Source organism: Somniosus microcephalus, chromosome 26, assembly GCF_052327205.1.
Source record: "Somniosus microcephalus isolate GS21.2 chromosome 26, FLI_Smic_1.0, whole genome shotgun sequence".
Lineage (NCBI taxonomy): Eukaryota > Metazoa > Chordata > Chondrichthyes > Squaliformes > Somniosidae > Somniosus > Somniosus microcephalus.
The window spans coordinates 27,768,820-27,792,397 of record NC_141012.1 but is presented as its reverse complement, the minus strand read 5'-3'; the positions used below and the strand labels follow the sequence as shown (position 1 = coordinate 27,792,397).

The 23,578-nt window shown below is 44.5% G+C and overlaps 1 protein-coding gene and 1 long non-coding RNA gene across 2 annotated transcripts in view; one reads left to right on the top strand and one right to left on the bottom strand.

Annotated features, from left to right (window-relative positions):
* Window positions 1–23,578, bottom strand: part of igsf9bb (immunoglobulin superfamily, member 9Bb) — an 831,812-nt gene that overhangs the window by 538,569 nt on the left and 269,665 nt on the right. The gene's annotated exons all lie outside the window — the stretch shown is intronic.
* Window positions 19,338–21,150, top strand: LOC147100362 (uncharacterized). Its single transcript, XR_015073721.1, has 2 exons — window positions 19,338–19,680; window positions 20,232–21,150. It is a non-coding gene; the product is annotated as an uncharacterized LOC147100362 (long non-coding RNA).

Below are 23,578 nucleotides of genomic sequence, written 5' to 3'. Positions count from 1 at the left end.
ATTGAAATCGACTTTGTGGTTCAATATGTTCATTATGTTTGTTAAAAATGACCATTAATTACTATTTTGAAATATTGGATCATAATCCAAATTTTAAATAGGAGTCCTTTGGGTAGCTTTAAACGAGTGGAATTTTAATACAAAATAATTTATGTGATGTGTAGGAAATTGTTGATTAGGACTGGTCGTTCTTTTCTAGTTTGAACCACTACTGCCAACTGCAAATGCAAAGGTCCTTAGCTGGCCCTACAAACAGAGACGGAAGCTAGATTTAAGGGTCAATCTTGTGATCCCGGTATAAGTGCAACCAGGACTGAACTGTATGGGCTGCTGTACATGCTGGCTCATCAGACAGGATGGACTGGATTTTATGAACCTTGGCGGGTCCCGACCCTGCTGCCGGCTCCATCCCGCTCTGTGAACTGAATTTCCCTTGTTGGGGCTTGTTGAGCCCGCCCAGCACGTTTCCCGGCCAATTAGAGGAAGCGAGATTGATGACATCATTTGACCAACTTTATTTTGACATTTGTGCTGTAAGTGTTCTACAGCATTGAGGTGCCGGGTCCCATCTCCTGGAGGCGGCAAGGGGATTACAGCCACTTAACTGCCAGTTAACAGGCAGATAAGAAGATTATCCCCATTTTACCCTTACAAGTGCAGGCTTCCCGAAGGCTGCGAACCCTGCCAGGGTCACCAAGGGGAGCAGTGGGTCTGCGGGGGTCGGAGGGGTGCAAAGTTGTACTGTGAAGGTAAGTGATGGGTGCAAGTGTGGAGAGGTGAGTATGTGAGGCGAGTGGAAAGTGTTAGAAAATGTTTACTTACCTTTGTTTCTTCCTGCAGGCTTGAATCGTTGGTAATGCGGCGAGTCCCGCATCTCCGTGGCAGAGATGACAGATGGCTGCTGCATTCTCCAATGTAGAAACCATTTAATTTCTGTTAAAGAGGTTTGATGAGTCTTGAATTCAAGAACTCATCAAACAACATAGAATGTCAGTGTTTGACAGCTTCACGGAGCTATCAAATGCTGACAATTCATCTGCCAAAATTTTTTGACAGATGAAACGTCATACGCTGATGTTCTCTGTAACCGGCTTCCCCTTAATTGGCCTGCTGGGCGGGCTTAACAAGGTCAATCAAGGGAAAATAGCGTGGGTTGGCCACAAGTCAATGGAGACGGGACTAAAACCCAACAAGTGGGAGTCCCGCCTCCATCATGTTTTCATTGACAAAATCCAGCCCACTGTGTATGCCACAGCTTTACAACTCTGAATTCAAAAGACGAGGTGCCACAGCATTTTTTACAAATCAAACAAATACGAAGAAATATGATTTAATTTTAACTTTCTTTTGCACGCGCCCTTTTGCTTGAATTTTTTTTCCATTAAAGGAATTACTCAGCCACACCCTGCAAGGAGCTGAATGAATATCACCGAAGTTGCAGTCATGAACTCTGGGTGATCATGTCATTTTTAACTGTGTACATGTTAATTCAGCTCCTTTATCCCGTCGATTGAGAGACTGTTCCAATCAGCTCCTGCAACAATCTCATCAGTACTCAATATTTAAACAAAAATGTTCAAAACAAAATTCACATGAACAGATTCAAGGGGCTGGATTTTACCGGCCCTGAGGAGGCGGGTTTGGAGGCGGGACTGATGGGAAAGTAAAAAAGAATGGGAGCTGGTCCCGAACCCGCTCCCAACCTGCCTCCAACCAATCTTCCCGGGAGTCGGGTCCCCGATTTGCGCAGGGACCCAACTCCTAGCGGCGGGAAGAGGATTACAGCCACTTTCCCATTTTTAGACTTCTACTGCGGGCTTCCCGACGTCAGGAAACCCTGCCAGGGTAAGTGAGGCGCGCTGTGGGTCTGTTGTTATGTTGGTGTATAGATGACAGCTGCAGAAGTGGTGTGAAGGATGCAATGGGACACTGGTGAGTATCAGAGGTAAGGAGATGTTGGGAAAGTCATTTTTAATGTGTTTAGATTTTTTAGTAGGTGACAAGCTTTGAAGTGTTTGTGTGGCCTCACCTCAATGGGAGAAGTGACAGACTGCTTCTGTACCCTCACCTGCAGCTGCCATCTGTTTCATCCTAAGGAGAGTGTCACTGGAGAGCCTGGGTGCAAGGGCTCACCTGTGTACAGTGATTGTCAGTGTTTGACACCACCTCAATACTGTCAAACACTGTCAAATCATCTGTCAAAAATGTATGGCTCATGTGCCTTTAAGAAAACCGGCAGATGAAGCGTCATCAACTGACATCATCTAACACCAGCTTTCCCTTAATTGGCCGACAAGCCCGCAGGGCGGGCTTAACAAGGTCAATCAGGGGAAAATAACGTCTGTACATCGGACGTCGCTGGGGATCGGGACTAGAACCCGGAAAGCAGCAGTCCCGCCCCCAACGCGTCTCGGTGAGTAAAATCCAGCCCAAGGAAACCAAGTGGATTAAATATTAATTTTTGATATTTTCCTTTAAACAAAACCAATTTTTACCACACCATGAATCACTTTAATTTATAGGATTAAATGCTATCTCACTGGCTGCTTTATCCATCACTTCGGAGTATGCTTGGGCCTTAATTCCAAATCTACACCACACAAGTTTAGTGTCAATAACCTTGCCGTGTACTGTGTATATTCCAGGTTGAGATCGATAGATCTCGGGAGCGAGGCATTTTAATACATCTGGGCAGAGGAGTGGAAAATGTTTATCAAACCAAAGCTTCCTTTACATAAGAACATAAGAATTAAGAGCAGGAGTCAGCTATACGGCCCTACGAGCCTGTTCCGCCATTCAATATGATCATGGCTGACCACTTTCCTGTCCGATATCCATACCTCTTGATTCCCCTGGAGTCCAAAACTCTATTTATCTCAGCCTTGAATATACAGAGTACACTTCAAGGCTAGTGACACTAAACGTTTTTGTGTATAGATTTGGAATTAAGGCCCAACCATACATTAGCAAAGTCTAATAAGGCCCCTCTTCCAGGGAGTCTCCCTCTACTTCAGTCTGGTGTCTGGTTGGGCCCTGACTCCGGATTCGGGATGCATTTACACTACAACTGTTGCGACAATGGGAAGCATGAGTGCTACATTTGTTGAATAAATGCACCCTGAGGTAATATTAGCTTTAACAGGTTCAATTCGGATTTGGCAGTTTTACACTTGGATAAAGTGTAAACGAATGAAGAGAATCAGGTGCGTACATGCTGCAATGTTATAAGTCTGCAACATGAGCTGGAAGAAAAGTTATCCATCCACATGGTTACACTCTTTTGAGAATTTGATATATTTGTCTGAGTCCAAAGAGGAGCACAACCAAGCATATAGAGAACTTGTATTGGAATTCCACACATGGGCAGTTGTCATTTATTTTGTACTTTGGCAGTTTGCTAAAGGTAGAAGCAGCAAGCTTGACTGGAGGAGATGGGAGATAAGAGTCGAAAATTAGTCAGCTTTATCACTTACTGTAGTCCAAATAGCTACCCTTCCTTGTACTTGTAGCTTTTAATAGTAGAGATAAAAAGAAAAATTGCAAATGTTGGCACTTCAAAATAAATATGCTGGAACTACATGACAGGTCCACCAGCACCTAAACAGGAAAGATAGGTGCAATCCCATGACGTGGTAACTGCACTTTAAAACAAAACTTGAAACACTCTTTCTGTTTCAGATCCTGATGGACTTGCTATGCGTTTGCACCATTTTCTACTCTTATTTCTAACTTTTAATATAATTTGTAACGATACTTTCTAAATCCTTTGATACTCCTTATTAAAATATCCCTTTGATTGCAAGGTATTGTACATGTCAAAATATGAATGTTAATAGCTAAGAACTAAATGCACTGGTCTGTTTTCTCCCTGCCAATACTGATCCCTCAATCAACATCACTAAAACAGTTTATCTGGTCATTATCACATTGCGGTTTTTGGGACCTTGCTGTGCGCAAATTTGCTGCCGTGTTTCGTACATCACAGCAGTGACTACAAAAGTATTTAGTTGGCTGCATCAAAGTCACAAATGACATTCTATGTGACTGTGACCATGGTAAACTATCCCTCCTCATGCTTCTCGACCTGTCTGCAGCCTTTGACACCGTCAACCCCAAGGATCTATCCTTGGCCCCCTCCTATTTCTCATCTACATGTTGCCCCTCGGTGACATCACCCGAAAACACAATGTCAGGTTCCACATGTACATTGACGGCACCCAGCTCTACCTCACCACGACCTCTCTTGACCCCTCCACTGTCTCTGATTTGTCATACTGCATATCCGACATCCAGTACAGGTAGACTACCCTTTATCCGGACTTCCGAAAACCGAAACCCTCTAAAAACCGAAGGTTTTTTCGGTCAGCGTAAGTCGTGCGCACGACATGACCAGAGTGGCGCACGACTTACAGGCCTAGCCGGATAAGATATAGTGTAGCATTTTTCCGCACTTCTGAAAACCGAAATCTTTATCCGCACATCCGAAACCAGAAAACCTCTGAAAGCCGAAAGTGGAGCAAAGCATGACTTCTGAAAACCGAAATGCGCACGACCACGACCCCCGCCGACCCCCCGGCCGAACCCGACCCCCACGCCGTACCCCACCCCCGCCGAACCCCACCCAATTTCAGATAAGAGATAGTGTACCATCCTTTATCCGCACATCCGAAACCAGAAAACCTCTGAAAGCCGAAAGTGGCGCAAAGCATGACCCGACGCTGCCGATGCTTGACCCACACAGGTGTTATGCTGCTCTGTGTGATATTTGCAGCTCTCTTAGATATTTGCTGGCTTTTAATAATTTGTGAAAATGCTAAAAAGAGCTGCAGATACCCCAATGGGTAACAGTGAGAAGCAGAGAAGGAAGCATCACTCATTATCGATATCGCAGAAAGTGGAGTTATTGCAGAAGCTTGATCGTGGTGTGTCTGTGCGACATCTTACTGAAGAATATGGTGTGGGAAGTACCACCGTATATGACTTAAAGAAACAGAAAGACAAGTTGTTGAAATTTTACACTGACAGTGATGACTATAAACTAATGAAAATTAGGAAAACATTGCATAGGGCAAAAAATGAAGATCTTGACCGTGTGCTGATTGAGTGGATTCGACAACGCAGAGGTGAACGTGTGCCACTGACTGGTTTGATGGTCATGAAGCAAGCTAGAATATACCATGAAGAACTGAACATTGAAGTTGAGTGTGAATATTCAGAAGGTTGGCTGCATAAATTTAAGAAGCGTCATGGTATAAGATATCTGAAAATCTGTGGTAAAAAAGCTTCTGCTGATCATGAAGCAGCTGAAAATTACATAGATGAGTTTGCAAAAATAATATCGGATGAAAACCTCGGTCCTGAACAAATTTACAATGCTGATGAAACAGCTCTGTTCTGGCGCTACGTTCCTAGAAAAACATTAGCAACGGCTGATGAGAGTGCACCAGCAGGTTTTAAGGATGCTAAGGACAGGTTGACTGTTCTTGGGTGTGCCAATGCTGCAGGCACACACAAGTTAAAGTTGGTAGTGATTGGAAAAAGCCAACATCCGAGATGTTTGAAAGGTGTATGCAATTTACCTGTGCATTATTATGCGAGCAGGAAAGCATGGGTAACCAGAGGAATATTTTCTCACTGGTTCAATAACCACTTCGTACCAGCGACACGAGCTCATTGCAGGCAAGTTGGACTGGAAGAAAACTGCAAAATTTTATTGTTCCTGGACAACTGCTCCGCACATCCCCCTCCTGAACTTCTTGTGAAAAGTTATGTTTTCGGCATTAACTTTCCCCCTAATGTGACATCTTTAATACAGCCTTGTGACCAAGGAATTTTACGCTCCATGAAGAGCAAGTATAAAGACGTTTTTTTGAACTCTATGCTTGATGCAATCAACAGAGGCGAAGGAATCCAAAGCTTCCTGAAAGAATTCAATGTTAAGGATGCCATTTATGCAGTTGCTAATGCTTGGAACGATGTTGACAAACCAACATTAAAAAATGCTTGGCACAGACTTTGGCCTTCAACGATGTTTCATGAAGATGGACCTGCAGATGACGAGTTTGAAGGATTTCCTGTCAGTCAGGAGAAGATGATGATATCAAACCTCCTCACTTATGCCAAAGGTTTATCATCCGAAAGTGTAAATACGTTAGAGGAAGCTGACATCGAAGAAGTGCTGAACATTGACAATGATGCACCTGTTGTGAATTCGTTGAGTGATGGGGAAATTGCTGAAATGGTGTTAAATAAAGACAAGCATGAGGACAGTAGTGATGATGATGATGACATTGTGAACACAGGTGAAAAAATCCCCATAGACGATATGGTGACAATGTGTGATCAGTTAATTGCTGGCCTTGAAAAACGTGCATTTATCAGTGAGCAAGAGATTATGCAAGTTTACTCAATTAAAGAGAGACTGCTTAGACAGAAACCAATGTTAATGAGACAGATGACACTGGAAGAAGTCTTTAAAAAGGCCGTCTGTCGTAGTCATGCTTCATCACTTGAGAATCCTGTTCCTGGCCCATCTTCAGATGTCCAACTCCAACCTGACGACAATGATGACAACACTGATGTACCCTCTTCTCCAAGATCCTCAAGCCAGATGTAATGCTGCTTCATCACTTGAGAATCCTGTTCCTGGCCCATCTTCAGATGTCCAACTCCAACCTGATGACAATGATGACAACACTGATGTACCATCTTCTCCAAGATCCTCAAGTCAGATGTAATGTACCTTTATTGCATGTTTATGTACAGGTATTTAGCTTAGTTTGTACCTGTACATGTTTGAAGTTTTACTGAATGTTTTCCTTACAAATAAACTGTACTACAGTATTTATCCCTGTAACTACAGCATTTATAGTCGTTATTTTCGGATAAGGGATAGTGTATCCTTTATCCACACTCCCGAAAACCGAATTACCTCTGAAAACCGAAGTGTTTTCGCGCACCTTCCGAAAACCGAAATTTTCCTAAAGCCGAAACACGGCTGGTCCCGAGGTTTTCGGATAAAGGATAGTCTACCTGTATTGGATGAGCAGAAATTTCCTCCAGTTAAATATTAGGATTACCAAAGCCATTGTCTTTGGTTCTCGCCATCAACTCCATCCCTCTCCCTGGCCACTGTCTGAGACTGAACCAGACTGTCTGCAACCTTGCCTTCCTATTTGACCCTGAGCTAAGCCAACCTCATATCCTCTCCATTACCAAGACCACCTACTTCCACCTATGTGACACTGCCCATTTCAACCCCGCCTCAGCTCATCTGCTGCTGAAACCCTCACCCATGCTTTTGTTACCTCTAGAGTTGGCTATTCCAAAGCTCTCCTGGCCGGCGTCCCACTTTGCATCCTCCATAAACTCGAGCTCATCCAAAACTCTGTTGCCCATGTCCTAACACATCAAGCCCCGTTCACATATCACCCCTGTGCTCGCTGGCTTACTTTGGCTCCCGGTCCAGCAACGCCTCGATTTTAAAATTCTCATCCTTGTTTTCAAATCCCTCTATGGCCTCGCCCCTCCCTATCTCTGTAACCTCCTCCAGCCTACAATCCACCAAGATCTCTGCGCTCCTCCAATTCTGGCCTCTTACGCATTCCCGATGTTCCAACGTTGGCGGCCGTGCCTTCAGCTGCCCTGACGTAAGAGAACTACTAGGCACTTGGTCTAAGCGTTAAACAAAGCTTTAACCAACTGTTTTACAACATGGAGGTCTAGTTGTGTCCTTCACTAGTTCCTGTTAAGAATGTCCTGCGCAAGCTGGGCCTGTGCCCGAGTATTTATACTCTCCCTGGACAGCGCCACCCACAGGCCGCTCAGTATTTCATAAGTCTTTCTTTCACGTCAGGCCCTATGCTCTGGAATTCCCTCCCTAAACCTCTCTGCCTCTCTCTTCTCCTTTAAGACACTCCTTAAAACCTATCTCCCTGCCGTAATAGTTCCTTGTGTGGCTTGGTGTCAAATTCTGTTTGATACTCACTCCTGTGAAGTGCCTTGGCAGTTTTACTATGTTAAAGGGGCTACATAAATACAAGTTGTTGTCATTGTTGTAAGGTGCTAATGTAAATGCATATTTGTCTGTCCTTCTTTCCTTCTAACAAGTGTGAACAAATTAAATACCTTGACGATAAGAAGACTTACACTGCACTGCATCACCAACAATGTGAGAGGCAAAATGGAGGTGGGTAACAATTTACATGGAGCATCACATTGCCAAGGATTTGCTTTTACCGAGATTAAATACATTGAATTCAATTCTGTCTAAAATCTAATAAGAAATGATTCCATTTGCAAAGATGTGTACAATTTTGTTCAACATTTACAGTACATCAATTGTGTTCTTAGTGCTATAACCAAAGGGATCTGCTTAAGTATAGAGTTGTCAATCTTCGGCGCAAAAGCAATTTTTGACACACATCAATAGTCAACTCTGGGGGTCAATTTAACCCCCAAAACAGGTGGGTTTGGGTTGGGTGGCAAGTAAAAATGTTAAAAATTTAAAACACGAACCGCAACAAGGTTTCTATTTTCAACTCATGTCAGCTGGGTTTCCCTGGCCTCAGGAAACCCGGCAGGTAACAGGAGAGGAGAAGGGCTGGATCCATAAAGTAAGTGCATTTACAGCACTGCTTGTGGGCCAGGAGGAGCAGGAGTGTTTCCTCCAGGCCCAACAAGCTAACCCTGTAAATGTCCCCCCCCCCCCACAGCTTCACGATCTCCCCCCGACCCCTCGCAATCTTGCAGGATGGGCGTATAATTGTCAAATGAAGTTCAACGCAGATAAATGTGAGGTATTACATTTTGGTAGGAAAAATAGGGAGGTCACTATTACTTGGAGGGTGCGAGTCTAGGTGGGGTAGAGGAACAAAGGGATCTCGGAGTACAAATACACATCACTAAATGTTGCGCCACAGGTTAGCAAGGCCATAAAAAAAGCAAACCAAGCACTAGGGTTTATTTCTAGAGGTACAGAATTGAAAAGTAGGGAAGTTATGCTAAACCTGTATCGAACCTTGGTTAGATCACACTTGGAGTACTGCGTACAGTTCTGGTCACCATATCATAAAAGGGATATAGAGACACTGGAGAGGGTGCAGGGAAGATTTACAAGGATGATACCAGAAATGCGAGGGTATACACATCAGGAAAGGATGAACAGGCTGGGTCTCTTTTCTCTTGAAAAAAGAAGGCTGAGGGGTGACCTAATAGAGGTCTTTAAAATTATGAGAGGTTTTGATAAAGTGGATACAGAGAGAATGTTTTCACTTGTGGGGAAGAGCATAACTAGAGGTCATCAATATAAAATAGTCATCAAGAAATCCAATAGGGAATTCAGAAGAAACTTCTTTACCCAAAGAGTGGTGAGAATGTGGAACTCGCTACCACAGGGAGTGGTTGAAGCGAATAGTTTGGATGCATTTAAGGGGAGACTAGACAAGCATATGAGGGAGAAGGGAATAGAGGGTTACGCTGATAGATTTAGATGAGGGAAGATGGGAGGAGGCTCGACTGGAGCATAAACGCCGGCATGGGCTGGTTGGGCCGAATGGCCTGTTTCTGTGCTGTACATCCTATGTAATCCTATGTGATCACCGACCCACCCGATCTCCACCCCAATCGCCCCATCTCTCCCTCCGCAATTTGTCAGCTTCTCCTCCCCCACGATCACCGACCCCCCCAACCATGCTCTACTCACGCCCACTCCCCCGCAATCTCTCCTCCCCACCACCAACCTACCCGCTCCGTGGTCACGATCTTGTGCCGCACCGTTCCCTGCCTGACAGGCCTGTCAATCAGGCTGGCTTTCGGTTGGGGAACCTGTGGGGGAAAAAAACTCCACGGCATATGGGGAAATCTGCACTTCTGAGTTTCCCGACCAGAACTCCTCCCCCTGCTCCAAAACCACGCCCCAGAAAATATCGGGGCCTCTGTCTCCAGACCCTCCAGTTTACAGATATACTCTTTGTATAGTCGTATGTTTAAAACTTTAATACTTTTGACCCCAAATAATTCAGTAACCATAATTTGACAGAGTGGCACATCATCTTCATATACCAAATTTTTGCATCAGTCATTCCGCATAAAGGAAGTACTCAATCTCAGGAAGTAGACGAGCACGGGGAAACCAAAAAATCAGATGATCCATTACCCCTGGGACCCTCACACACCTCCTATTTAGAGAGCAGCCATAGCAGAGGGCTTGGAGACAGGGAACAGTGCATGGCGCATGGGAAGAGAAGGAAGATTTTAAAAAGGAGGAGAAATACTAAACTAAATGAGTTACGCTTGGCCATGTGAGTGAATACAGGAAACTGAACAGGGCGCAATCTCCATTACACACACCACAGTGAAGGTCACAGTCAGCAAGGCTGGAGAAGAAACTCTGGGCTATTATTGTCTACAGGTTTTGAGTCATCAGTTTCTCACTCAAATGCCCTGACAACAGTTTCTGTAAGCAGTCCATGTCCTTTATGACCTGAATTCTGCGCCCCTCAGTTTGCAGCGCACGTACTGTTAAAAGTTAACTCTAAATACGCTACGTTACTTACTGGCGTTTACCTATGAATCCAGGGCCTCTTCAGTCTTTCAACATGGAAAATATCACCTGCTAAATGTGCTTCAGACACGCTAAAATACCGAATCAAATTTATTTATAATTATATCATTTGCGGCAGTAAAGTTACTAGTCAAATAATAATGGTACAATTAAAGTGTAAGGGGGCAAAATTGGGTTGTACCCCTTTGGGCCGCTAACTTCACCAGGGCGCTACTTTTAGCGGCCTGATAAAATTGGCGGCACCCCGCGCCCGAAATTTACTGGTTGTGCCCCAAGAGGGAGGCGGGCCACTACTGGAAGCACTCCCCCTCCCTCTTGGGGCGCTGCGAGTGAATATCACGGCACTGTGTTCCGCAGCGCCATGCGCACCGGCACGTCGTGTCGCGGTACAACAGGCCTTCCTCCCTTTATTAAAGGGGAGGGGCCTAGCGCAGCGCGACCCGGGGCCCTGCTGCACCACCGGGGATCGGAGTGCCGTCCAAAGAGCCCGGCACTCATAAAGGACATCCTCAGGTATTCTCCTCCTCCCCCACCGCAAGACAATCCTGCAGCTACGCTCTTCTTTCCTATCCGATATTCTAGTGCAAAGCCTAGTGAGGGGGCGGCCTACACCAGGGGTGTGCCCGAGCCATGCAAATGGTCTGAGGCAGGATAATTGCATGAGTCCATCCTCTGATAGGTGTTGTGCACATGAGGTATATTGTGCCCAGTGGATGCCATGGTGGAAAACTGGGCTTCAGATATCCAAGAAGAACTGATCGACATTAAAACCTCCTTTAAACATTTAATAAAGAAAATAGGGCTGACAATCAATCATCATTAAAGCAACAATACTATTTTGACACATTCAAATATTCTAGTCAGATTTTTTAAAGATTAAACCATAGCTATCATGAAGAAAATGCTATGGAATTCTAATGAAGAAGTAAGCGCACACCGTTTGGAATCTTAGATGGTTTAACACTTCAGTGTCTACCCACCAAAAGACCCCAACATCTGTCAGCTCACAATAAACCACAATGTACAGTCCAATTACACCTAGATAAAAGAGGGAGGTAAGCCGCAAGTCAGACAATGGGCTGGATTTTGCCAACTGTTGAAGCCTGCAGGAAGAAACAAAGGTAAGTAAACTTTTTCTATCACTTTCCACTTACCTCACACACTCACCTCTCCACACTTGCACCCATCACTTCACAGCGCACTTTTGTGCCCCTCCGACCCCCCGCCGACTCAGCTGTCGGAAAGCGGTCTCCAGCCAACGGCTGTACCTCGGCCGGGCAAAGGCGCAGCTACACAAGCGCGGTACTGGTCTGTGCAGCCCCGCCACCCCGTTCAGTTGCCGTTGACCTGGACCGGATCCGACCTTCCCTCCCCCGCAGACCCACTACTCGCCTCGGTGACCCTGGCGGGGTTCGCAGCCTTCGGGAAGCCCGCACTTGTGTGGGTAAAATGGGGATAATCCTCTTATCTGCCTGTTAACTACCTGTTAACATGCAGTTAAGTAGCACTAATCCCCTTCTTGCCTCCAAGGAGACGGGACCCGGCGCAGGTCGGCTACCCGCCTCCTGGCAAGATGGCACGGAGGCGGGTTGGGCACCCGCCCCCCAAATTCTGCCATTTTCCCGGCAGTCCCGCCTCCATACCCGCCTCCCCAGGACTAGCAAGATCGCGGCCAAAGTGTTCCTGAACAGCTATTTCTAATAAAACGATTGGAATCCATCTTAGGTTTGGGTTACCAAAGCTTTTAAGTATACTCACAAACCCAACAATGAATGGCTTAAAATACAAACGATATAACACAGTATCTGGTATTCACACAGAGCACTTGAACTTTCCATTCAAAAGTAATAAGGACAAATATCAAACGTCGCGCATGTTTTCTTAGCACGACTACATGTTTATTTCAATCATTTTATGAAGATCTAGAAAGACTAATAAGAATAATAGGAATTAAGATGGTGGCCGTGAACCCTTTTGACCTTCCATCGTTCTCCACTGAAGTGGCAAGCTGATGACCAGCGGACTCCCTCAGTAATGCACTTACTTCAGGCAAGTTTACAATCTTACCCAGAGCATAGAAACATAGAGATAGGAACAGGAGTAGGCCATTCGGCCCTTCGAGCCTGCTCCGCCATTCAATGAGATCATGGCTGATCTTCGTCTGAGATCATAGCTGATCTTACCAGTTCAGTACCCCGTCCCCGCCTTTTCTCCGTAACCCTTAATCCCCTTAGCCTTCAGAAATATATCCAATTCTCTCTTGAAAATATTTATTGAATTAGCCTTCACAGCCCTCTGTGGCAGGGAATTCCACAGGCTCACCACTCTTTGAGTGAAGAAATTCTTCCTCATCTCTGTTTTAAATGATTTGCCCGCTATTTTTAGACTGTGGCCCCTGGTTCTGTGCTCCCCGGCCATTGGAAACATTCTCTCTGAATTCAGCCTGTCCAGGCCTGCCATAATTTTATATGTTTCGATGAGATCCCCTCTCAATCTTCTAAACTCCAGTGAGTACAAGCCCAAACTATTTAATCTCTCTTCGTAGGTCATTCCCGCCATTCCAGGTATCAGCCTGGTGAATCGCCGTTGCACTCTTTCCATGGCAAGAACATCCTTCCGCAGATGGGGCGACCAAAACTGTACACAATACTCCAGATGCGGTCTCACCAGCACCTTGTACAGCTGTAGTAAGGTATCCCTATTCCTATACTCGAACCCCCTTGATATGAAGGCCAACATACCATTTGCCTTCTTAATCGCCTGTTGCACCTGCATGCTCTCCTTCAGTGACTGGTGCACAAGAACACCCAGGTCCCTCTGCACTTCCCCATCTCCCAATCTATTGCCATTTAGAGAATAATCTACCCTCCTGTTTTTACCCCCAAAGTGGATAACCTCGCATTTATCCACATTATAGTGCATCTGCCACGTATCCGCCCATTCCCCCAACCTGTCCAAATCGCACTGTAGCCTCCTGACATCCTCATCAGAGCCCACCCCTCCTCCTAGTTTAGTGTCGTCAGCGAATTTGGAAATATTGCATCCAATTCCCTGATCCAGATCATTTATATATATTGTGAACAGCTGGGGTCCCAGGACAGATCCTTGCGGCACCCCGCTGGTCACTGCCTGCCACTCCGAAAACGAGCCGTTTATTCCAACTCTCTGTTTTCTATCCGCCAGCCAGTTCTCTATCCACGTTAATACTTTGCCCCCAATCCCATGAGCCTTAATTTTGCATGATAATCTTTTGTGTGGAACCTTATCGAAGGCTTTCTGGAAGTCAAGGTACACCACATCCACTGGCTCTCCCCCATCTATTTTACCAGTTACTTCCTCAAAAAATTCCAGCAGATTAGTCAAACACGATTTACCCTTTGTAAATCCATGTTGACTCTGTCCGATCCTTTCCCCATTTGTCAAGTGCTCCGCTATTTTATCCTTAATAATGGACTCTAGCATTTTGCCCACAACCGATGTAAGGCTTACTGGTCTATAATTCCCTGCTTTCTCTCTACCCCCCTTTTTAAATATTGGGGTAACATTAGCTACCCTCCAATCCACGGGTACTGTTCCCGAGTCAATGGAGTTCCGGAAGATGAAGGCACCAAGAACATGGAGCAGGAAGCGATATTCGGATAAAATCACCCCTGTAGGTCAAACCACTCATACATTATCTGTGGCTGCACGAATTTTTGCTGGGGGGCCTTAAAAATATAACGAACAATTGTCATGTCCTGGACATCAAACTGTAAAATAACCTTAAATTGGAATCTAACCAAAAACTGCAGCCTGTGAATTCAGTCATTATAAACATTCTAGTGCAATATTCAGATGAGAAAGGTCGAGTCATTCAATTGATCGACCTGCCTTTGATTTCCCAGTGCAGTCCACGTGGAAGTCAGTTACTGCTACTCAATCAGATCTTTTTTAAAAGAGTAAAGACATTTTGTTCTTGTGCACAGTATTCTTTCTAATTTGGTTCTGTTGGTATGTGTCCTCAATGCCATACTCATTTAGTGTGTAACGTGTGATGCTGCCTCTCGTGCAAGACTAGGTTCACTTGTGTCAAGGTAACCGGAATCAGCTTCAACTAATTAGATGCTGCATTTTACTCAGGCATGATCAAATTCAGATTAAAACTGTCCTCGCTGCCTCAGAGAAGTAGAGAAGCTTGCAAAGGCCGCCTTGAAGGTGAGTGCTCATTTTGGAATAGTATGTGAAAGGGGGGACTGTGGGTTTTCTCAAAGTATTAAACACATCTCTCTCACACACAGATGCACACATTCCTTTGGCTCAAAAATATGAAGCAATTGCTTCAAGGCATTTGAAATCTCAGCCACTTGAAAGTAAATAGGTATCAGTGACTGCATTATTGATGCACTCCAAACAAATACAGCTGCAACACTTCAATCAGTCTGCAGACACCTATCGGATCCTCGTCACCAGACTACATAAATTGATTCAAGATTTATTTTGAAGGAAAGAGGGACTTTTTTTTATCCTTTTTTAAAAAAAATGACTAGCTCTGGAATTATATCTCATTTGCCTTTACCTGCTTATCCGTGGCTACTCCGAATAAATTCTCCAAACGTAAGTAGTCTGGCTGATCTTACAACTATTTACAAAGGCCAAGAAACTGATACGTTTCAGTCAGTAGCAAGTGCTCTCTATCATCACGTTGATTGTACACTTTTCAAATTACAAGAGGATTTCCCATGATGTTGCTCATGGTAACTTAGAGGATACGTTGTTGTAAGGGTAGGAGGGTTATGCCATATAATGCATAATATATTATTCTGCTAAACTAGAGTTCTGTTACTTAAAGGCCAACACAAGCTCAGGTCTATCAGAGGTTAATTGTTTATACAGGGAACTTTGCACACTGATTCGTTTCAAGCCCTGACTCAGAAGGAACAGCATCTTAAGGAGCCTAGAGTGTGATGTTTGCGCATGCGAGTCTTTCACACACTTCTTGTAAATGTCACACTAACGTTCAGTGACTCTTTCCCCAGCACACTTTGTCGAGTGTATAAAACAGCGTATCCTCTGACACCTTGTAAGCAAAATCACGACAGATCTGCTGGTATATAAATATATACACATTACATTTGATAGACAGATTTTGTCTCCATCTTATTTGATTCAATTTTTCTGTGCTTTATTCCCCAGCCAACAGGACTGCTGGAAACCTATTCTGTAACTGGGGGCACAAATATATCTGAGCTTGTCCAGACTGCTCTGATTTTTCCTTCCTCTTTATGGAGTGTGCCTCAAATCCGCTCAGCAACTTCCCCTGACAAGATGAAAACTTACCATGTGGCAACCGCAGCCAGCAATCACGTGAGAAATCTCGGGGAAGCAAAGTGCTGCATTCCGACACTTTTCTGACACAGTACTGTATAAGAAAATACCTGGAGAATTCACAGATCTGTACTGAATCCCAGTGTACACAGCTTTGTCAGTTCTGTTGCAGCTAGCCAGATTACATACAAACTGATTGTAATCCTTGCTATCAATGACCTGAAAAAGCTCCTAATAATAAGCATTTTGTGTTACATCGCAGAATTCTTGCTGCCGTCAAATTTATTTTTGAAGTTTAAATTTGGCAGATTTTTGAAAAACAGCATCATTTTCTTCAAGTTTAAAATTTTCATCCTTGTTTTCTTTCACCCCTTCCTATCTCTGTAATCTCCTCCAGCCCTACAATCCCCTGAGATCTCTGCGCTCCACCAATTCTGGCCTTTTGAGCATCCCCGATTTTAACTGGTCCACCATTGGCGGCCGTGTCTTCAGCTGCCTAGGTCCTAAGCTCTGGAAATCCCTCCCTAAACCTCTCGGCCTCTCTTTCCTCCTTTAAGACGCTCCTTAAAAACCCTACTTCTTTGACCATCTGCCCTAATATCACCTTAGGTGGCTCGGTGTCCAATTTTGTTTGAAAATCGCTCCTGTGATGCGCCGTGGGACGTTTTACTACATTAAAGGCGCAATATAAATGCAAGTTGTTGTTGTTCCGCACAGTATCCAATCAAATTATAACTCACTCTGTATTTCTTTCCAACTGTTTAAACGATTATATTGGCCCGGATTTTCCGGGGCCTATGACCCTGTACGCAGTGCGTACGCAGCCGTAAGCGCTCCGTAAGATCCGGGTTTCCGCGTGCGATGCGCATGCGTGAAAATCCGGAACTTGCGATCTGTCAAGAATCTTCTCGACAGATCATCTGCATCCCCGGGAAAAGGGCCTCCGCGGGCGGAGAGTTGGGCTATTTTCCCAACTATTGCCCAGCGAATGCCTGTGAAACTTACGCCTGGTAAAAGCAGGCGTAGGGCCTTCTTTTACCAGCGTAAGAGTTTAAATAAATATTAAAATAATTGTTTTAAAATTATTTAAACATAAAAAAACTTTAAAATTAGTTATAGGTTATTCTTAGCCCCTTTAAAACGTTTAAATTTATTTTTCAAAAAATTACATTTTTGTTTTAAATGTTTAATGAAATTGTATTTTAATTCATTTTAAACATTGGAATGATTTTTTGTTTATTTCAAGGTTGTGTACATTTTTTGGGGGGTGATTCCTATTAAGTTTATGGGGCTTCATAAGCATAATGGGAATCCCCTTTCAGATTGGCTGGGCTGGCCCACACAATCCCAGGCACGCTTGCGAACCGCATGCACCCCTGGGATACGTGGGCCACTACGCATGCGTACGCATAGAGGCCCGGGATCGCGAGTCTCCGTGGATCCAGGACCATTAGATAGGTGTGTACTTCTATTGCGGTTCAGAGGCATCCACCCGCAGGAAGCCTCGACCGCAAATTCAAGCCCAATATGTTATTGGCTGCACTTAGAAAAAAGAAAATGGCAGCCAGACCGAAGTGAGATGAATGTAAGTTTTGATTAAAAAAAAATACCTATGTATGTCGACAAAATACATTTCATTTTGCTGTTAGGTCCTAGCTAGGCTTGGTCAGTCTTTGCTAACTTTGACTAACTGAGATAGAATGGTACATCAATTAAGGCTTCTGTGCGATAATATTGGAACCTTGCTCTGCTGTAGAATTGTACCATGAATTAACCTGCAACTTCATTGGGACTGATTTCTATTTACAGGGCACACTGGGGGAGGGGGCTGTGGTCCGGAACGATCGCATTGCCTGACCGACAGCACGAGCGAGATGTTCATGGTCATACCGTGCTTGAATGTGATCGGTGAGCAGCAAGAGCTCAACCAGCAGTGGCAGGCAGCTCGCCGATCGGGCAAGAGCACAAGCCGAATATATTCATTTAAGGGGGGTGTGGGGGGGGTGGGAAGAGGCAATCCGGGGGGCACGGAAGAACCGGCAGTTGTGGGGCCAGGAGGCTGATTCATGCCCACTGGTAGAGGATGTAGTGCAGCCTAACCAGTAGCTCACCGGTATCTGGAAACTGAGTCGAGGCCGTACAGCCGGCAAAAGGACCCCAATTGAAATATTTTAATAAGGCACCCCTCTGTTTCGGGCAAAGCGCTGGCCGCCCATTTTGAAGCTTGCTTGAAAATCAAGTCAGGCCAGTCTCGGGCAGCCAGTGGGCGATAGGTTTTATTGAAACTTTTGTCTGTCTATCTGTTCTTCAGTGTGAACAGGGCGGTAGGCAGGGGAGTGGGACTAATTGGAGAGCTCTTTCAAAGAGCTGGCACAGGCACGATGGGCCAAATTGCCTCCTTCTGTGCTGTATCATTCTATGATTCGATGAAAATTTCCCCCATTGACGTTACCTGTTTATTTCCTACAAATATATTTCAACCTAAATCATAATAGATCATGCAAGTTACTTTAATGTCATCCTAACCCTAACTCTGCTAATTAAACAGAAACTACTATGTTTAATACAATCAGTGGGGTTATTAATGATCTGAGCAGTAACGTTGACTCTCTTTCAATGGTGCTCACTTGTGGATGTATAGAATAAATCCACCTTCCCAGATAGCACAGCAAGCAAAAGTATCAAAGCCGTATCAATAGTGAGCACCAATGCTTAACGATACAAATGCCCACTCAACACGTTACAATTTTTAAAGCTTTTCCTCAACTGAATTACTGATTGATTTCAGAGTACCGGCTGCCAAATCTACGGATCTTTGAGCCTTATCTGCTACATGACTCCTAATCCACGTAATGAAATCAACCTTTGCTATAAGATTCTGTTAATTTGCACACTCCCACGTAATCGCGTACTTTCAAATGATTAGCTTAAAAGCTTTCCCGCATTGGATAGGATTATGGTTATAGTCATAAAAGGATTATATTTTCAGTGGTTGACCCAACTGTCTCTTTCTGTACTATTTAAAATGAGTGACTACAGTTTCATAGAAAGTTTAAGTTACCTTGGGCATTTCACCTATTAGGGATGCTAGACTTTTTAAAAATTGCAGCAAAAAGCACGCATTTCCAGCAGTCTTTCACTTTGTCAATTTTCTGTTGGGGAACAAGCTGAACCAGGTCGAAGCAGGACAGATGTTTCTGGATCAAGTGAATTTGTGTGCCTGGCATTGTGTGTGCAGTTTTTCTCGAAGGGGTCGGTTTTCACCCAGAGCAGGTTCTGGGCTGCCGGGAGGTGAGGCGAGTGCGAAATGCACCCGCTGGCCTAAATTTCCCGAATGTGGCGGGAACGGGAAGCCTGCCCATTTTCCGGGCGTAACTTCCGGCGGGGCTTCAGAGGCCTAGTTACAGCAGGAACGCGCCTCTTAAAGGGAGGCTGCATTCCCTTCTGCTTGATTGCTCTGTGGCATCGCTTCAAGAAGACCTTCTGCATTAATGAGTCAGAAGCAAATCCTCAGGTTCTCTGAGGCTTCCCTCAGGAGAGGGGAGGCAAGGAGGGGTGCACCCTATACAAATGCACGTCTTTCCTTCTTTCTGTACCAGGAGTGGCGGGAAGATTGCAAAGACAAACAGACACCAGGAGAGAGGCGGCAGAGATCGTCAGCAGTAGAAGAAGGAGAAGGAGAAGGTGAAGTCTGGAGGGTGAATCAGAAGAAGCAGAAGGAGGAGAAGGAGAAGGTGAAGGTGAAGTCTGGAGGGTTAATTGACCTGGGCTCAATGCAGGAAATGTTTCGATGACCTGCAAGAGCAGCAAGGGTGAGTACAGCTCTTGCGCGGTCATTTTGCCTTTGGGCGATAGTGTACAACGGGCGATACCGGATCAGCCCGCCCATTATGCGCCTCTCTGGATTTTCCTTTCCATTGAGTTCAATGGACTTCAGTGGTATGCCGCATTCATTCTCCCGACGTTCTTAAGGATAAAGAGGTTAAAAGTGGAATACTTTTGTGGTTGGGTAAAAAAGTCGCGGGAGGGCTAGGGAAAACTGGCGGAGACATGCTCCAGTACTCCGGTGATAAGATGTATTAAAGTCATCTTGTGGGGATGCTGCCATGAACCAGGAGAGCTAATCAATTAGTGACTCAGTCTAAGAGGAGGCAATGATGGCACTGGTAGATTAAAGTGTCAACTGCCTCTGGATTGAACCCACTGGCAAGGAGCTGTGAAGCAAGCAAGTTAACTGCTATAATGGATCTATCATTTCAAAATACAAATTCTACAGATAACCTTTCCAAGGTGCTGAAGTGGGGTTATGCCAGTCATTTACCACCTACCTCCCTCTTTACTCTCCTCTGCCTTCTTCTTTCAGTGCTTATTATGGGAAGGATGAGAGTACTGCCGTGTGAAACACTTTCCCGCTGTGCATCCGTGTAGCACGAATGATCATTGCGAGACCGTGCATCGTGTGGGCCGCCAGCAGTGCTTCCCTAAATTGGCATCGACGGTTGTGGTGCTGAATCTTCTCCAAGTCATTGTCGAAGCTGAGTGAATGGTTACATACCTGCAGAACCGTTATAAGCTCACACCCATTCCCTCGTCAGCTCAACTGCCATTCACATTTCCTATTTGTGTAACTTTGAAGCCTGTGATCACAGCAACAATATGACAAGCTCTCGACATTATGGAACAACTGCCCTGACATGCTGTTTCACTGGATAATGGATTACAATTATTTCTGTAGACAGCTTAGCTATTATTTTAGTTGACTACAGCTGTGAGTGATTAATTTTTTCACCCTTTTAAATCTACCTATCAGAGCAGAATTCCAATCCATTCAGGCAACATTAAGCCTAAGGATGGATGGGCACTAATCAAGTAATGGTTATACTGTTAATGCAGCTACAGATCTATAGATGGAGGATTACAGAATAATGGACTGTGTGTGTACTGCCTGACCAAATGGAGACTCAGATGAATAAATGAAAGAGAAGATGGAAGACCAAGCTCAATAATTCAGCCCATTCACAATTATTTCTATTCAGTCACAAAAAAAAGAATTTTACATTATGTATTCAACTTGTTTATTTAACAATGTCACAGCAGCATTATGTCATCGTCGAGGCATCTGCAATGAAGACCATCCAAACTCTGCTGAAAACAGGAGAATCGCTTCACTCAGTCACACCAATGTCACTGAGTAACTGGTTGCTTTTGTTTAAGTTTTCCAGCATATAACTGGTATTTACTGCTGCTGATATAGTTTTTGATATAAACATGGTATAAGTGTGTGTACTTTGCCACAAATTCATTAAGGGAAACCAACCATTTTAGGACAAAAACGCATTAAATGAGAAAAAGTAATGTGGCCCTCCAGGCTCATACCTTACACGGGTCTTGGACAATCTGCCCCATCACAGGCGTTATATAATCTAGAGAGTTTTACTAAAATCCACCTGAGCTTCAAAAGATGATTGAGCAGATCTCCAGGTTGACCTTACAACCTCCATTGTTCAAGCCTAGTCGTCTGCTTTCCACTCATGGCATCTCCATGGTGCCAGCGGTACAGAAATAATTATCTTCAATTCTAATGATTTTAGCTTGCAGAAGCAGAGCTTTTACTCTGCTGTGGCTGCCATTTTGTCATTTGAACTTACGTGGGATGTGATGCACATCACTTCGGAAAGATAAGCAAGGAAGCTGTACAACCCCTTCCCTATCCAAACTTTTATTCATGCTGGTCCCATCACAAGCGTTCTGTCTCATGGGAACAAGAGTCCACTTGCTGCTCATGCATTATGTGTGCAGATTTAAATCCAATTTTGCTTTGCAATGAGACAAGGCTGGTGTGTTATTTGTCTTATCTGCATGACATGGAATGCTGCTTTGCTCAGGGAAAATCAGCTGGATGAAAACTTGCTCAAACTTTGTTTGAAAAAAACCAATTGGTGTGCAGGGGGATCTTTATGCTCGTCAAGGTGAGGGATGTTAGCGATGAAGAATAGAAACACTTTTCCACCTCTGGAACCCGGATAGCAAAAAGCACTCCCAGGTCAGGTACAAGCCATGTGCAGAATAAAGCTCCATCTACTCTGTCGATTAACCCTAACGCCAAATGAGCACCCGCTACTGTACCAATGTGATATTTCCATCTCCAATAACTACCATTGCACCAGCAGATCAAAGAGATCAACTTGTGCCAAATTATAAACAATTGTGGGCTATAAAGTGCCCTCTGGAAAGCAGGTTGAGATTACCAAAACTGATTTCAAATGAAACTTCCACATCTTTTCATTTGCTAAATGCTGTTTCAAAGAAGCTTGGTTTCATTTTTCATGCCAAATGCTTTCAACTCTCCGTAAAGCCCAAATCTATCCAATACTTGAATACTGCACCCCATATCTGCGAGGGTTCTTTTAAGAACTCTTTTGCACTTCTGGGTGGGATGCAACAAAAAAAACTCTTCATCTGATAGGCAATTCTTCTCTCAATTCTAATTGCCAACCTCTCTCCATTGCAACCTTTCCAATCTCCATCTATGTTATCAATAGCACTGTAATCAGTGCTCCTCTGAACATTTCTTCTTGCTCCTCCCAAGCTGAAAATATGCCACCTTGCACATGCTTCAATTTTCCTCTATCCTGGCTCTGTGAAAAATCAAGGCTTGTTGCACAATCTTCTGCTCCAACTCATTTCTTCTGTGTACTTTTAAATTACCACCACCCCCCTCCCCCGTGTTGGTCCTTCCTGCTACAATCTTCAGCTTTTGAAAACCTAGTCTTGGCATCGCTACTTTCTGATTTATCACTTTTAAATCATAGTGTTAGTCTGCCCTATGGACCTTGATGGAAGCACAACGCAATGCCAAGTCATTCATTCTCATTTGTCAGAAGTTCAGTAAGAAGGAAAGAAAGAAAGAAAGCCTTGCATTTCTATAGCTCCTTTCATGACCACCAGACGTTCCAAAGCGCTTTACAGCCAATGAAGTACATTTTGAAGTGTAGTCACTGTAGTAACGTAGGAAAGAAGTTCATTGAACTGAAATACTGCAGGAAAACAAAGGGGGGTGGGTATGGAGGCGGGACTGCTGGGAAAATGGCAACCCACCCACAACCCACCTCCATGGCATCTTGCCAGGAGGCGGGTAGCTGTCCTACATCGGGTCCCGTCTCCTTGGAGGCGGGAAGGGATTGAAGCCTATTAACTGCAGAAGGCTCCGAAACCTGCCAGGTTAGCGAGGTGAGTACTGGGTCTGCGGGGGTCGGAGGGGTGCAAAACTGTGCTGTGGAGGTGAGTGATGGATGCAAGAGTGGAGAGGTGAGTGAGTTAAGTGCAAAGTGTTAGTAAAAGTGTACTTACCTTTGTTTCTTCCAAAAGAAAGAAGTTTGATGAGGTCTTGAATTCAAGAACTCATTAAACTACAGAGAATGTCAGTGTTTGACAGCTTCACAGCTGTCAAATGATGACAATTCATCTGTCAAAGATTTTTGACAGATGAAACATCATATGGTGACGTTCTCTGTAACCGGGCGGACTTAACAAGGTCAATCAAAGGAAAATAGCATGGGTAGCCACAAATCGATGGAGGTGGGACATCGACCCGCCAAGCAGCAGTCCTGCCTCCAACACGCCCCCCATTGACAAAATCGCCCCCCAAGCATTAACCCATTTCAAAACCAAAGAGTAAATTTTGGTAGTACTCCCAGTATAGAGCATTTC